Source organism: Lissotriton vulgaris, unplaced genomic scaffold (genome assembly GCF_964263255.1).
Source record: "Lissotriton vulgaris unplaced genomic scaffold, aLisVul1.2 SCAFFOLD_3405, whole genome shotgun sequence".
NCBI lineage: Eukaryota > Metazoa > Chordata > Amphibia > Caudata > Salamandridae > Lissotriton > Lissotriton vulgaris.
The window spans coordinates 82,209-94,909 of record NW_028245907.1 but is presented as its reverse complement, the minus strand read 5'-3'; the positions used below and the strand labels follow the sequence as shown (position 1 = coordinate 94,909).

The window sequence follows — 12,701 nt, the reverse complement described above, 5'->3', positions numbered from 1 at the left end:
AAATCAGTCTAAGTATGTGGGGTTGCTTTAGCCACAGACAAAAGAAAACAAGCATTTGCAATGCAATCGGTCTCCCCTTTGGGCACTTGTAAGTATTTAGCGATGCAGCACATTATCGCACATTACTGCAACATAGCTCTGCTCACATGTATTTTCAGCAGGACATCCCCAGCTGACGGTAATCACAACATAGGGAAGACCCAACGATTCTGGTGATTATTATATATAAAATAAAATTATCACAGAAACACGAGTAAAAGCAGGCACTGAGGATCTCTACTCGCCTTTCAGTGCGATGATGCAGGAATACGTTTATCAGGTCTCTGCATAGGAAAGAGACCTTTAGTAATCGGTACAGCTTTCCCTGCAAAAACCTGCACGCTTTGCATTGCTTCCAATGGCAACGCGTGCACATCTGGCAATTCACTTGCGAGCAGCTGCCGCCATATGTTATCAATTATCGCGCCTTGCCGATCGCTCTCGCAAGGGAATCGCGCAGGCCCCTCCTCTCTCCCTCTGCTGCCGCAAGAGGCGTGCGCGCTAGTTACCATGTGTTGTTACCCGCAGTGACTTCTCAGGCCTCCCAGGGTTCTCCCCCTTCCTGGTTGTTGTCGAAGACTGTCCGATGCTCAGTTCTGGCTCGAGCGCTCTCCCACCAGGCGATCCGCCATGAAGCGCTCCAGGTCCACAGAATAGCCCCAGTCGGGCTCCTGTTAATTAAGACATGGCAGGCAACGCCATGCTCCGTCCGGGCTGTAATTCCATCTGCCAGGATGGTGTGATGTCCGAGCCAGCGCCAGGGGGCAGATGAGGACGGCCGATAAGGAAAGAGCAGTCAGAGCTCAGTCTGGGGCTGCGGAGATCCATCGCAGTGTGGCCATCTCTGGGTTACACCGAGTACTCGCTCTCATATGAGATCTCCGTCACAGAGTGAGAGCCGTTCCTCACACTGGGGCGACCTAAGTCCCTGCTCGCCATCCCTCACTTTTACTGCTGAGAGCTCACTCACACTCTATGAATTTATCATTGGGCAGGTACCTTCCCTCACGCGGGGGCTGCTGAGATCCGCTGCTAGGAGACCCCAGTATTTGTCTGCTCCGAATCACTCGCTTAAACTGGCAGGAACTCACTCACACTGACTCTGAAAACATCATCATTGGACGGAACCCTCCCTAACGCAGGGGCTGCATAGATCGGCTGCAAGGAGACCTTACTCCCTGCTCCGCACCCCTCACTTACACTGCCAGGAGGAACTCACTATGAGAATTCCTCAGCAGTGGGCAGCAGAATCCTCTATGCTGGGGCTTGAGAAACATGCCTTGAGGAGACCTCAGTCCATCCTTGACCTATGCAGACAAGGATTCCTTCACTCTCTGAAATCCTTACCTCTGACAAGAAGCCTTCCCCATCATGGAGCTGGTGGGGTTCACACTAAGCATGAGCGGATTTTGCGGATTGGCAATCCGCGAATTTTGCGGATTTGCGGATTCGCAATCCGCAAAATCCGCGGATTCCCGCGAATTTTTTTTTTTTTTGTGTTCGCCCGTGTTTCTGCCAGTTCGCGAGGGTTTTTACAATTTCGCAATTTGCGAACTTACCTGTCGGGTCGCAAGTTTTGCGAACTTGTTGTTTCTACGTGTCCAGCCTGTTTGGGACACTCTTCTTCATCACTGCCACTCTCTGTCACCACTGCCACTCTCTGACTACTCATGCCACCCTCTGGCCCACCCATGCCACCCTCTGTTTCATCACTACACCCTCTGGTTGTCCAGTGTACATTATTTTCGGCAAAGCAAAGCACACCTTCCCTGCCTCAAGTGACCTGAATTAATTTGGGGCTGATTAATGTGTCACAGAATATTTTTTTAGCTGGCACCTGCTTCCTTAGTGCGCCCTGATTAGTGATCTTTTGCACTTGCTAAGTGCTTTCATTGTTGCAAAATTAGTTACAACACCTGCCCTGCCCCAACTGACAATAATGAATTAGGGGCTGATTAATGGATTTTAACTTCCAGCCTGGCTCCTGCTTGTCTCCCTTAGCTGTAATTCAGGACCTTTGTGGCATATGTGTAACTATTCTGAGGTTCAGAGCAGGGTCACATAATAGTTTCAACTGGCAACTGAACTCTGGAGAGGCCCCTCAGGAAGCACTACAGGAAATGGCTACTAATGATGTGCCTGAACTTTTGAACCTGGTAAGTAGTTACTTTCAGTTTTGCCAAGATCGTATTTCTGCAATTTTGCACTTATTCGCGGGGCGCGAACTCACGCTAACAGTGCGAGCAGTGCGAGCAAAATCCGCTGCTCGCGGATTTGCGGATTTTGCGGGAAATTCGCAAATCTCGCGGATTGCGGATTTCCCGAAAATCCGCAAAATCCGCGAGCGGAACGGATTTTCCGCCCACGCCTAGTTCACACCAAAGTGACCTCAGGATCTGCTTCCCACCCTCTTACGCATACAGGGGGACCTCCCATGGACGTGCTGGAGGCCTACCAGGTCATGAGGCTGATGTGAGCCTATCCGTCAGGTCTCACACCCTGCACGCCAGGACTCTCCGGTACCACACAGGGCTGCCACGCTTCCCATGAGTCTCTCACATCAATGAGAGATCTGACGCTCTCTTCTTATCAACGTCTCACGCTGCAAAAGTCTCCCTTCTTCTCAAACCACTGATCTCACTACAAACATTAACACCCCCGGCCTGCACACACTGCAGACTCACTTACTCTTAAGCTCCCTTCATCGCTGGCCCCTCACACATCAATGGAGGCTCACCAGCTCCCTCTCAATCATTCTCTCCCACTGCAAGATACCGCTCAGTCCCCATGCCTCAGTGGCCTCACTGCTGACCGAATTCCCACAAGTGCCCCCCTTCATTCCTCTCCTATTCCATGTCTATGTGCCACACATTGAGTCTCACAAACATCTAGGGCGTTACAGTCACCGACTCATGACAGCTAGGCCCACAGTGATGGATCTCACGCTTCTTCCCAAGGACTCTCGCATCACCTCCTACTGACCGAGCTAAGAAGAGGGCCACCTTTCATCCACCCTGCACGTAACTCAGTCAACAAGGGGGAACATCCTTTACAACGCGGTAATGACACCACAGTGCCATTACAATGCAGGTTTCACAACGCAAGTCGTTACCACGACTTGCCCTGGAGGGCGCTCTAGGCTAAGGAATAGTAGATTTACTATTCCAGCACCTTCCCTACTGTACGTAGGCTGGTGTTGGAATAGTAAATCTTACTATTCCTAAGTCCAGCACCCTACAGCGCAAGTCGTGGTAACGACTTGCGCTGGAAAACTTGCGTCGTGATGGTCTGCTGTGTTTTATACCGCGTTGTACCGTCATACATCCGTTAACAAGTGTAAACTCCTCACTCACTCCCACATCACTTGCTGGTGCACTTCGAAGAGGACTCAACGTGCCAACCCTTAACAGTAGTGTGCCATCGCAAAAACACAATAACAGCACAACTCTGTTCCACATGCACAGTATGCAAACACGACGCAGGCCCCACACATCCATGGCGCCACCCATAACCATCTGCAAGTCAGGAGCATCAAGCATCCCAGAAAGGCACCTTCAGTGCAGCACAGAGTCCATACCCGTTGTGCACAGCACTAGCCTCCTACTCATGTACCTTTTCAAGCCATTGCACATGTAGCCCGCCCTCAACATCTTTCTGAAAGGCGTGAGCCCAATCACATATTTCACATTCCCAGTTCAGATCTCTATCAAAATTAAACAAAAGGGCCAAGGACATTGGAGAATGCACCATGTTGCAGGGTTGATTGCGTTTTGAAGCAACAAAAAACGTATGCAGCATGCTCTGTAGCATTATCATTTCACACGTTAACATGCATAGAAAGAAGACTAACATTACAGAAGATATGCATGTTTAAGGAAACAAACTACAAACATTCTGCAGATTCTATTCAACGTTGTCAAAATCGAATTTACCAACAATTAACTATTTTGTCTTGAATGGAAACACAGAATCATCACTTTGTTAACTCTGTGCTTTCTACCACAAAGAAAACAAGCTTAAGTAAACTAAATATAATGATGTACTCAGCAAGAAAGAATCCTACCTATAAACTTGTAAAATAGTTATTTCAATAAAAGGCGCGCTTCTTTCATGCTGCACAGTCCAGTTATGTTTACAATGCAGGTCTTGGAGAACCCCTGGAGATGTAAGCTCGCACACTGGTTCTGCTACAGACTCCGAGTCAAAAGCAGTCCTGCACAAGAGTACGGTACAATATCTATTAATTCTGTGCATATCTCAGTGGGAGACTCTTTAACATTCGTCAGGGCTAATGAGTGCAAATCTTCTGAAATTTGATACCCTTTGTGGACTATCTGCTGTGTTTAGAAATATATATTTGCTGTAAACATGATTGTGCATGAATAGTGAAAGAAAATATTATTGACAAGAAAGCAATCGATGTCTTACACCTCATTTGACCTATATTTGCTCGTGTAGGGTGCTTGTTTCCAAGTGCAGAAAAATCATGAGTAGATTAATACCATCCGGGCAGAAGTCTTTCTTCTGAAAACAGCACTTCGTGACTGAAAGGTGGCTGGTCATCTTTTGGAAGATTTCTGGGGTTGTGTTTCACCCCTGGTACACCATCTTCCTCAATGTTGGTCTCCAGGTCCCTCAGATGGCACAGAACATCCTCAGTGTCCTTCAGATAGGATTGGGATTTTTGAACGGTTGGTTTTAGGACCCAGTCTCAAAACTGCGATAAAGGTTCTAGTGCAGAGCCAATACCCGAGACTATCGGTCTCCCTGGTGGTGACATCCTGTTTTTGTGGATTTTGGGGAGGGTATAGAATCTTGGTGTCCTAGGTTCTGTGTTGGTCAGGAATTCGGCCTCATGTTTGGTAATCCAATCACAGGTCTCTGCTTCACTGACAAGGCTCCTGATTTTGTTCATGATCCGGGGTGTGGGGTCTTCATGGTGTATCTCAGAGCTTGTTGTATCCAATAAGAGGCGTAGGCACTCTTCCTTGTACATGCTGTAGTTCATAAGAACTATTGCCCCACCTTTGTCAGCTGATTTTATTAAGAGCTCCCGGTTGATTTTAAGTTGTTGGAGGGCCGTTCTTTCACCCCTGGTCATGTTGTGAAATCCCTTTAAGTTGTTAAAGTTCTTTTCTTCAACCTCTTTTAGTACTGGGAAAAAAATGAAAAAATGGCAAAGCTTTTCCTGTACACAAGATGATTCTCATATTCCCCAAATTAGATACAAACAGCAATCACAGTGTGCTTCCAAGGACAGGGACAGCCACTCTTTTAGTACTGCCTGTTGAAAGGCGAGGACATTGCACGAGAGGTTTTGGAATGGTGGGGTGAAAGTAGATTTTTTCCGTAGGCCAGTGTTGAATTTACCATCATCAATACCTTGTGTCTCACCAAAAGAAGTCCTTCAGCTTGATTTTTATGAAGAACTGTGCAAGTTCCCCTTAGTGCTAACTCCTTTTCGCACTACGTGTGGAAAGGTTGAACACACATTTTAATAACCCACTGGTCCTGACAAATGCTATGTACCCTACGGAGACATGTAAGCAGAAACATGTTGACCTAACTTAGCATGGTGAAGGGACAATACATTCCCATATCACCGCTCACTTCTTTTAATACCATGCATTCACTCCTTGAATGAAATTAGTTTATTGACGAATGTAAATGGTGTTTAGATCACCTCTCACTCAATCACTGGCCATCACTTAACTTTAAAAGTGCATCCCTGTCTCCAGGTGTATGCCCGCCCTCAATCAAACAGAGTTTTTAGAGGGCGAGGACAGCCTATGATGAAGCATGACACAAGAAGGTGTGTGAGGCCAGTGCGTTACTTTTTATGAGATGCCCCCACTGGTGACGCATCTCGAGGACACTCTGTAGGAATCAATAGGAGCCTGTACTAGGGACTTCCCCATTTTGTGTATACATTTCTCTCACTAGTGCCACTGAGCAGTCCTTTGAAAATAAATCCATTTTGCCTGGCAAGAGATGTGTCTGTCACCATTTCCAAGAAGCATGTACTTCCGGCCCATCTCCCTGCTCCTGTTCCCAGTGAAGGTCATCGAGAAAATCTTCAACATGCCACTGGCCCGCCACCTGGAAGACAACAACATCTTTGACCGGTCCCAGTCCAGGTTCAGACGAAACCACAGCACCGAGACAGCCCTCATCGCCGCCACAGTCGACATCAGGCGCCAACTAGACAACGGCGAAACATCAGCCCTTATCCTCCTGGACCTGTCAGCCGCCTTCGACGCAGTCTGCCATCGCACTCTAAAGACAAGCCTCCTAGAAACCGGAATCCAAGAGAAGGCCCTTTACTGGACCACGTCCTTCCTCTCCAGCAGAACCCAGAGCGTCCGCCTCACGCCCTTCCGATCCGAGGCCACTGACATCATCTGCGGCGTCCCCCAAGGCTCATCCCTCAGCCCGACGCTGTTGAACGTCTACATGGCCCCCCTCACATAAGTGGCCTGCCAACACGACCTCAACATCATCTCCTACTCTGACTACACCCAACTCATCCTCTCCCTCACCAAGGACCTGCACACCGCCAAAACCAACCTCCACGAGGGAATGAAGGCCGTCGCCGACTGGATGAGGAACAGGCGTCTGAAGCTGAACTCGGACAAGACGGAGGTACTCATCCTCGGACCCACCCCCTCAGCCTGGGACGACTCCTGGTGGCCGACCACACTGGGAACAGCACCGACACCCACCGACCATGCACGCAACCTAGGATTCATCCTCGACTCCTCCCTCTCCATGTCTAAACAGGTCAACGCTGTCTCCTCCTCCTGCTTCAACACCCTCAGCATGCTTCGCAGGATCTACAAGTGGATCCCGACTGAAACAAGAAGAACGGTGACACAGGCCTGTGAGAAGTTGGCCCGATATGCAGTGCTCACTATTCTAGTGATCACTATGCATCGGTCCAAACGACCCTTATGGTGATTGGTTGCAAGTCAACCTTAGACCAGCTATCCTAGTAGCGTGGATACGAGCAGTCTTCGGGCTAAACTCTAGAGGGTGTGTTAAGCCAGCTGTTATACCATCACATACCCCTTGAACACCAAGTGAAAGGACACCACACAAGTGTTATGAAAATAAACAGTGTATTTATTAGAATCACAACAGCCCTGTACTCTTTATGAGGACAGGGTACTAAGCACACAACAAAACTCTTAGGAAAATACTTCAAGTGCACAATCAATACGAGTGCCCGAGGGCTCGGAAAGTTTTAGTGGTCTCGGGCGGACCCGATAAGGCAAGTCGGAAGCGATAGGGACTCGGGACCCTCAAGTAAGGAGGCTATGCGGGCACCGAAATGCCGAAGTTACCTAGCCCCAAGGGCTGCGGCTGCACAAGTCTTTACAGACGTCGGGAGTCTTCGCTGACGAGCCAGGAGCCGGAAGGAAGGAGTTGCTGGCCGGCGACCAGTGTAGATAGTTCGTAGAGATCCAAGCCTGGATCAGAGATGGATGACACCTGAAAGCAGAGGGGACCAAGTTCGTACTACTAGCCCGTAGTCAGAGGGTACCGGGAGGGCACCGGATGATCGTCACCTCGACTAGGTGAGTGGGCGACGCTAGGCTCTGCAGTCTCACGGACCAGGAGGCGTTGTCGGCGACCAGGATGGAGGTGCGAGCTGTCCCACGAAGGTTGATGCTGTCGGCGTCGCTGGGCCCAGGATTGGGGCAACAAGCCTTGGCAAATTTCAAAGCCACGTGGTGGGCCTAAAATGGCGTCTTGAGTGGACCAGGAGGGTCCGGGGTGCTCCTCTCTCAGAAGGGAGCAAAGGCCAGTCTGGAGCAACCAGACCAGCAGCGTTGGTTGTCGGGTGTCGTCAAGAAGGTCACAAGCCAGCGGCTAGTGATCAGACAACGTGCTGAACAGCAGAGAGCAGAAGGGCCCCACGCAGATCGTGGAGATGCTGGGAGGCTGCGCTTCGATGCTGGAGCTGCTCAGGGTCGGGGTTTCTCGGACCCCAGAGCACTCACCAGAGGATCCCTCGGTGGTCGTGCTGGTTAAGAAATCGTGCAGGTCTTGATGATGGCCGGTCCCTCGAGGTCTCGTCGCACCCACAGATCTCAGCTGAGCTGACGATGTGGGTAGAGGTCAGAGGTGCCAGGGAAGCCGGTTCTCGTCGAGCTGGGCAGTCGGATTCCTGAGGAAGGACTTGCAGCAAACCGCAGAGTTCTTAGATGGTGCCTGCGGATGCAGGGTGACTACTCCTTAGTCACAAGGGAGAAATCTTGAGAAGAGTCGAGAGGTCCTTTCGTAGAAAGTAATCTTGATTCAAAGATGATCTAATTTGGAAGGGTCCCCGCTCCTGCCTTTATCCTAAAGAAAGGGGTGGGTACGTGACTGGGTCCTGCCCTAGGGGTGGGACCAGGAAGGGGGGTAGTTACACCCCTCTCCCCTGCCGGACTTTCCCCAGGCCAGCGGCTGGGCGCCCCTGGAACTGGTTCTAGCCGGCAGATGCTTAGTGAGCACCAGGGGGCCACTCCGCAGTCACCTTCTTGTAAAGCCCTGCTTACCCAGGATACACAAAACCCTGTCTGAGATGGTGCGAACACCGCCCCGGACAGGAAACCCTTTGTCCAAGCTCTCCTCGCTGGAAGGACTCCCAGCAGCAGGAGGTCAGACTCGTGTCTGTGGTGGCAGCATCCATTTTGTGGAGCTGAGGCTTCAGTTAACTTTAACCGGGGTTCACAGTTACGTCCATGTCGTGTCCCTCTAGAAGGGCGGAATGCTAACCTCGTCGCCAGCATTGGTGAGGGGTCAGCATCCCGATTCGTATGACACCTTACTCGACATGTCTTGATAACGCGATACCGAAGTTACTAATATGGTACGCGTTATCATGGAACAGTCATTGGGTCTTGGTTCCGCAAGCTGCAACCGGGCTCGGCTCGTGCCAGAGCCCAATTCACACGATTCCGCGCACTCTGCCTTCAGGATTGTCAAGGCCTGCCATAGGAGTGACTGATAGGAACTCGGGTGTCCATTTTAGGGTTAGATATAGGGATACTATACCTAAAGCAACGGGCGAGTACGCCACGTTGCCCCAGCTGTCACGCAGCCAGTTGTGTCAGATTTAGATGGCCATCCAGGGGTGGCATAATACACGCTTCAGCCCCTGGTAGGCCCTGGGTACACCGATGCCCTGAGTTACAGGGTCTGACAAGGTGGCCCAGTTCCAATTGGGTAATGCACCTAAGGTACACACATCAATTTAGCGAGAGAACAGCTAGGCTGTGGGTCTGATTGGCAGGCCCACAGCCCGAGAAAGTCGTAAACCAGTGAAACAAAAGCAAAAAATCTGGGTGATCATAGGATTGCAGACCCTACTCTCCTACAAGGCCCTCGTCAGCAGCAGACTGGACTACAGCAACACACTCTACGCAGGAATCCCAGCAAAACACCTACGACGACTACAACGCATCCAAAATGCCTCCGCCCAACTGATCGTCAACGTCCCCCGCCGCAGCCACATCACCCCCCACCTGAGAGACCTATACTGGCTCCCCATCGACAAGAGGATCACCTTCAAGCTCCTCACCCACGCACACTCTCCTACCTCGCTGCCAAGTCCTGGAACTCCCTCCCTACCCACCTACGGCAGACCCAAGACCTACTCGCCTTCAGAAGACTCCTCAAGACCTGGCTCTTCGAGCAGTAGCAGCACCCCCTCCCCTCAGCGCCTTGAGACCCTAACAGGTAAGTAGCGCGCTTTACAAGTACTCTTGATTGATTGATTGATTGATTGATTGATTGGGGGATAATTTACAGATATTGTTGACGCTCTTGTGTAATTTCTACATATAAAAAATTCTAAGTCATGATTAGATGGCTCTGGGAAAAAACAGTCACACAATGTACATGCATCCTATACAGTCTTAAGTCACACTAAGATAAGTAGAGAAGCCTTTTTCAGGTAATGTCAACACCGAGCTCAAGGCAATGCAGTGGAAACAGGGAGAGAAAGGAACATTTGTGGCCATTCACAAACATCTCCCCTGCTTTTCAAGCACTTACCTGCACTTAAGTTCTACATGTATATCTGAACAATCCAGGGAGCAGTAATAATATCTCATACTGCCACAGAGTGGGAGTAGGAAGAAAAAACACTTAAATAAAAAGACCATTCTCTGAAAAAGCGAAAAGGGAAGAAAAATAATGTGAAATATCAACGGTTTTAAGAACTGCGCAGTTAGAGAGTTCTCAATTAGAATACTGCATGATCGTGCCAAATTATTATTTGAGTTCTCTTGCAATATTCACCAGTGTGTGCATCAAACCGTCAGAAGTGGGTAAAAGGAAGGGTCCCCAGATCATTCCATGTCAGCCTGTCAGGGCCTTTACTGGACAAAGCAATGCATTCTGGACGGGAGAGGCACATTGCTTGACTTAATGTGAACCAACTTAACTTTGGAAGAAGGAAGTGAACGGCTTGAAGCAGGGTCTCTCTTTGGACATGGTGCTGTCTGGCAGTTTGAAGAAGTAGCTCAGACTCTATACCCCTTCAGTCTTTGACCACAGTGCTGGGAATCCCACCAAGGAGTACGGTGTGCAAATTGCTCTTGCAGTATTTATTTGCAACAGATACCCGGTGCCTTCGAAACAGAGAGCATGGTCTGAACTCACACGTGTTACCAAACAATTCGATATTTACAGAACGAATTCCACACATGAGAGCCAGTTACCTCAAGGAGTTAAACACTCACTGCTGACATCGGAGTATCGCTAGTTCTAGTTTTGACAATAGACACACAGTCTTCCAAGGTTGCCAAACCCTCAGTTAGTTCCAATTCAGCGACCCACAGCTGAAAGCTGAAAGGCTCTGCAACCCTTCGCCGAACCCTCATGAGCTGAATACCAGTGAATTCTGAAATAAACTGACAGATTTATGCACGAGGTGGAAGACTCCTGCTGTTTCACTAGCAATTTCTGAACAGTGAGTGCTAATTATACAGAATCTCAGGACTAAGAAGCCTATATCCAGTAATCTACAGGACATTAACGGAGAGCGTTGAGGTTCAAGACCCGGGTTCCCCCACAGGCCAGTGCTCCTTGTAGCTCTCTTCCCCAAGCTGCCTAACATGCAGCTCCTGGAGGTACATCGATATGCAGTGGGCCTCTGAAGAGCCTCTGAGCTTGAGTTTAGCTTTCACTTGCAGCCTTTCACTTGGCTATAGATGAAAGGGCCTCTCTACAGAGAGAAGGAAAAAATAAGAAGTGGCGACTTCAGATTGGTTCTTCCCGGCGCCCTCTTATACTCCTTGCACCAGGTCCCTTCTCTCACACTCATTCCTTGTACCTTCAGGTTCACTGCCAGCAGCTCCATTGCTCATCTGCCGCCTCCACTTGACTCAAAAATGTCATGGGACACTGAAGGGTGGGCTAGTAAGCAAAACAGAAGCCACCACTTTCTCACGGGGTGGGATCAGGTTGTTAGCCCACTCGTTCCCATGAGCAGCTTGGCCCCTATGAACTCTGTATCACCAGTGCGGCTGGAAGGCACAGAAAGGGGTGGCATTTTATCTTCAGCATGGCAGTCTTGGTTGTGGGAGCGCGTCTCACAGCCACCACGTAATCTGTCACAGGCCTATAGTGAGCGCACTTCGTACTACAATGATTGGGGCCAGATCAAAGAGCGCCAGGTTGCAGAGAGCGCATGTGGTGGTCCATACCACTCTCTAAAGTTGTGTACAAGTTGAATGTAACTTAACTTTGCGGGCACCACCAGTGAAACGCAGTTGGAATGTAAAAAAATAAACTCCTGAACCGAAAATAAAGTAAATGTGCTGGCGTGGAGAGGAATGAAAGAAAAAGAGCTGCACACAAATAAAACACATGGCCCATTGTGAAAGGATCCATGTAACAGGGTCAGTTATCAGGGTGGAAACAAAACAGTCAAAAGGTGGGACGCATGTCCACTATTCACGAACTAAAAACTATGGAATTTGTAAAGGCAGACCAAGAAACCAAAGAAAAGCCGTGGGCGTGTGGTGATCGTGTTCAATCTCCACAGAGGGACTAGAGCAGGTCTAGCAGAGCAGCACATGCGCGCTGCATCTAGGCTCGACCTAAAAATGTCCAACTAGCTCTCCTCTGCCACCGGCCCCTAAGGCACAGGCTGACTGTCCACCTTGCCCCAATCCGACACTGGCGCTGGTGGAGCTGTACTTCAGAAAAAGGGGGTGATCTGTTACACATTTAACCCCCCCCCCCACTAGTTCAAGTTCAAGTTCATAAATTTATATAGCGCACTACTCACCCAGAGGGTCTCAAGGCGCTTGGGGGAGGGTGTGCTTTTACTTATCGAATATCCAAGTTTTAAGTTGCTTTCTGAAGGAGAGGTGGTTCTGAGTAAGGCGAAGGTGGGTGGGGAGGGAATTCCAGGTCTTGGCTGCTAAGTAGGAGAAGGATCTTACCCCCATGGTGGATCAATGGATGCACAGAATTGCGGCGAGGGCTTGATTGGTCGATCGTAGTTGGCGGGTGGGGGTGTAGAAGGACAGACGCATGTTGAGCATTCGGGTCCTAGGTCGTAGAGGGCTTTGTGTGCGTGGGTGAGGAGTCGGAACGTTATTCTCTTGTTGACGGGGAGACAGTGGATGTCTTTCAGGTGACCGGAAATGTGAGCTTGTTGA

At 49.7% G+C, this 12,701-nt stretch overlaps 1 protein-coding gene across 1 annotated transcript in view; it reads right to left on the bottom strand.

Moving 5' to 3' along the window:
• Nucleotides 1–12,701, bottom strand: part of DYNLT3 (dynein light chain Tctex-type 3) — a 126,060-nt gene that overhangs the window by 49,261 nt on the left and 64,098 nt on the right. The gene's annotated exons all lie outside the window — the stretch shown is intronic.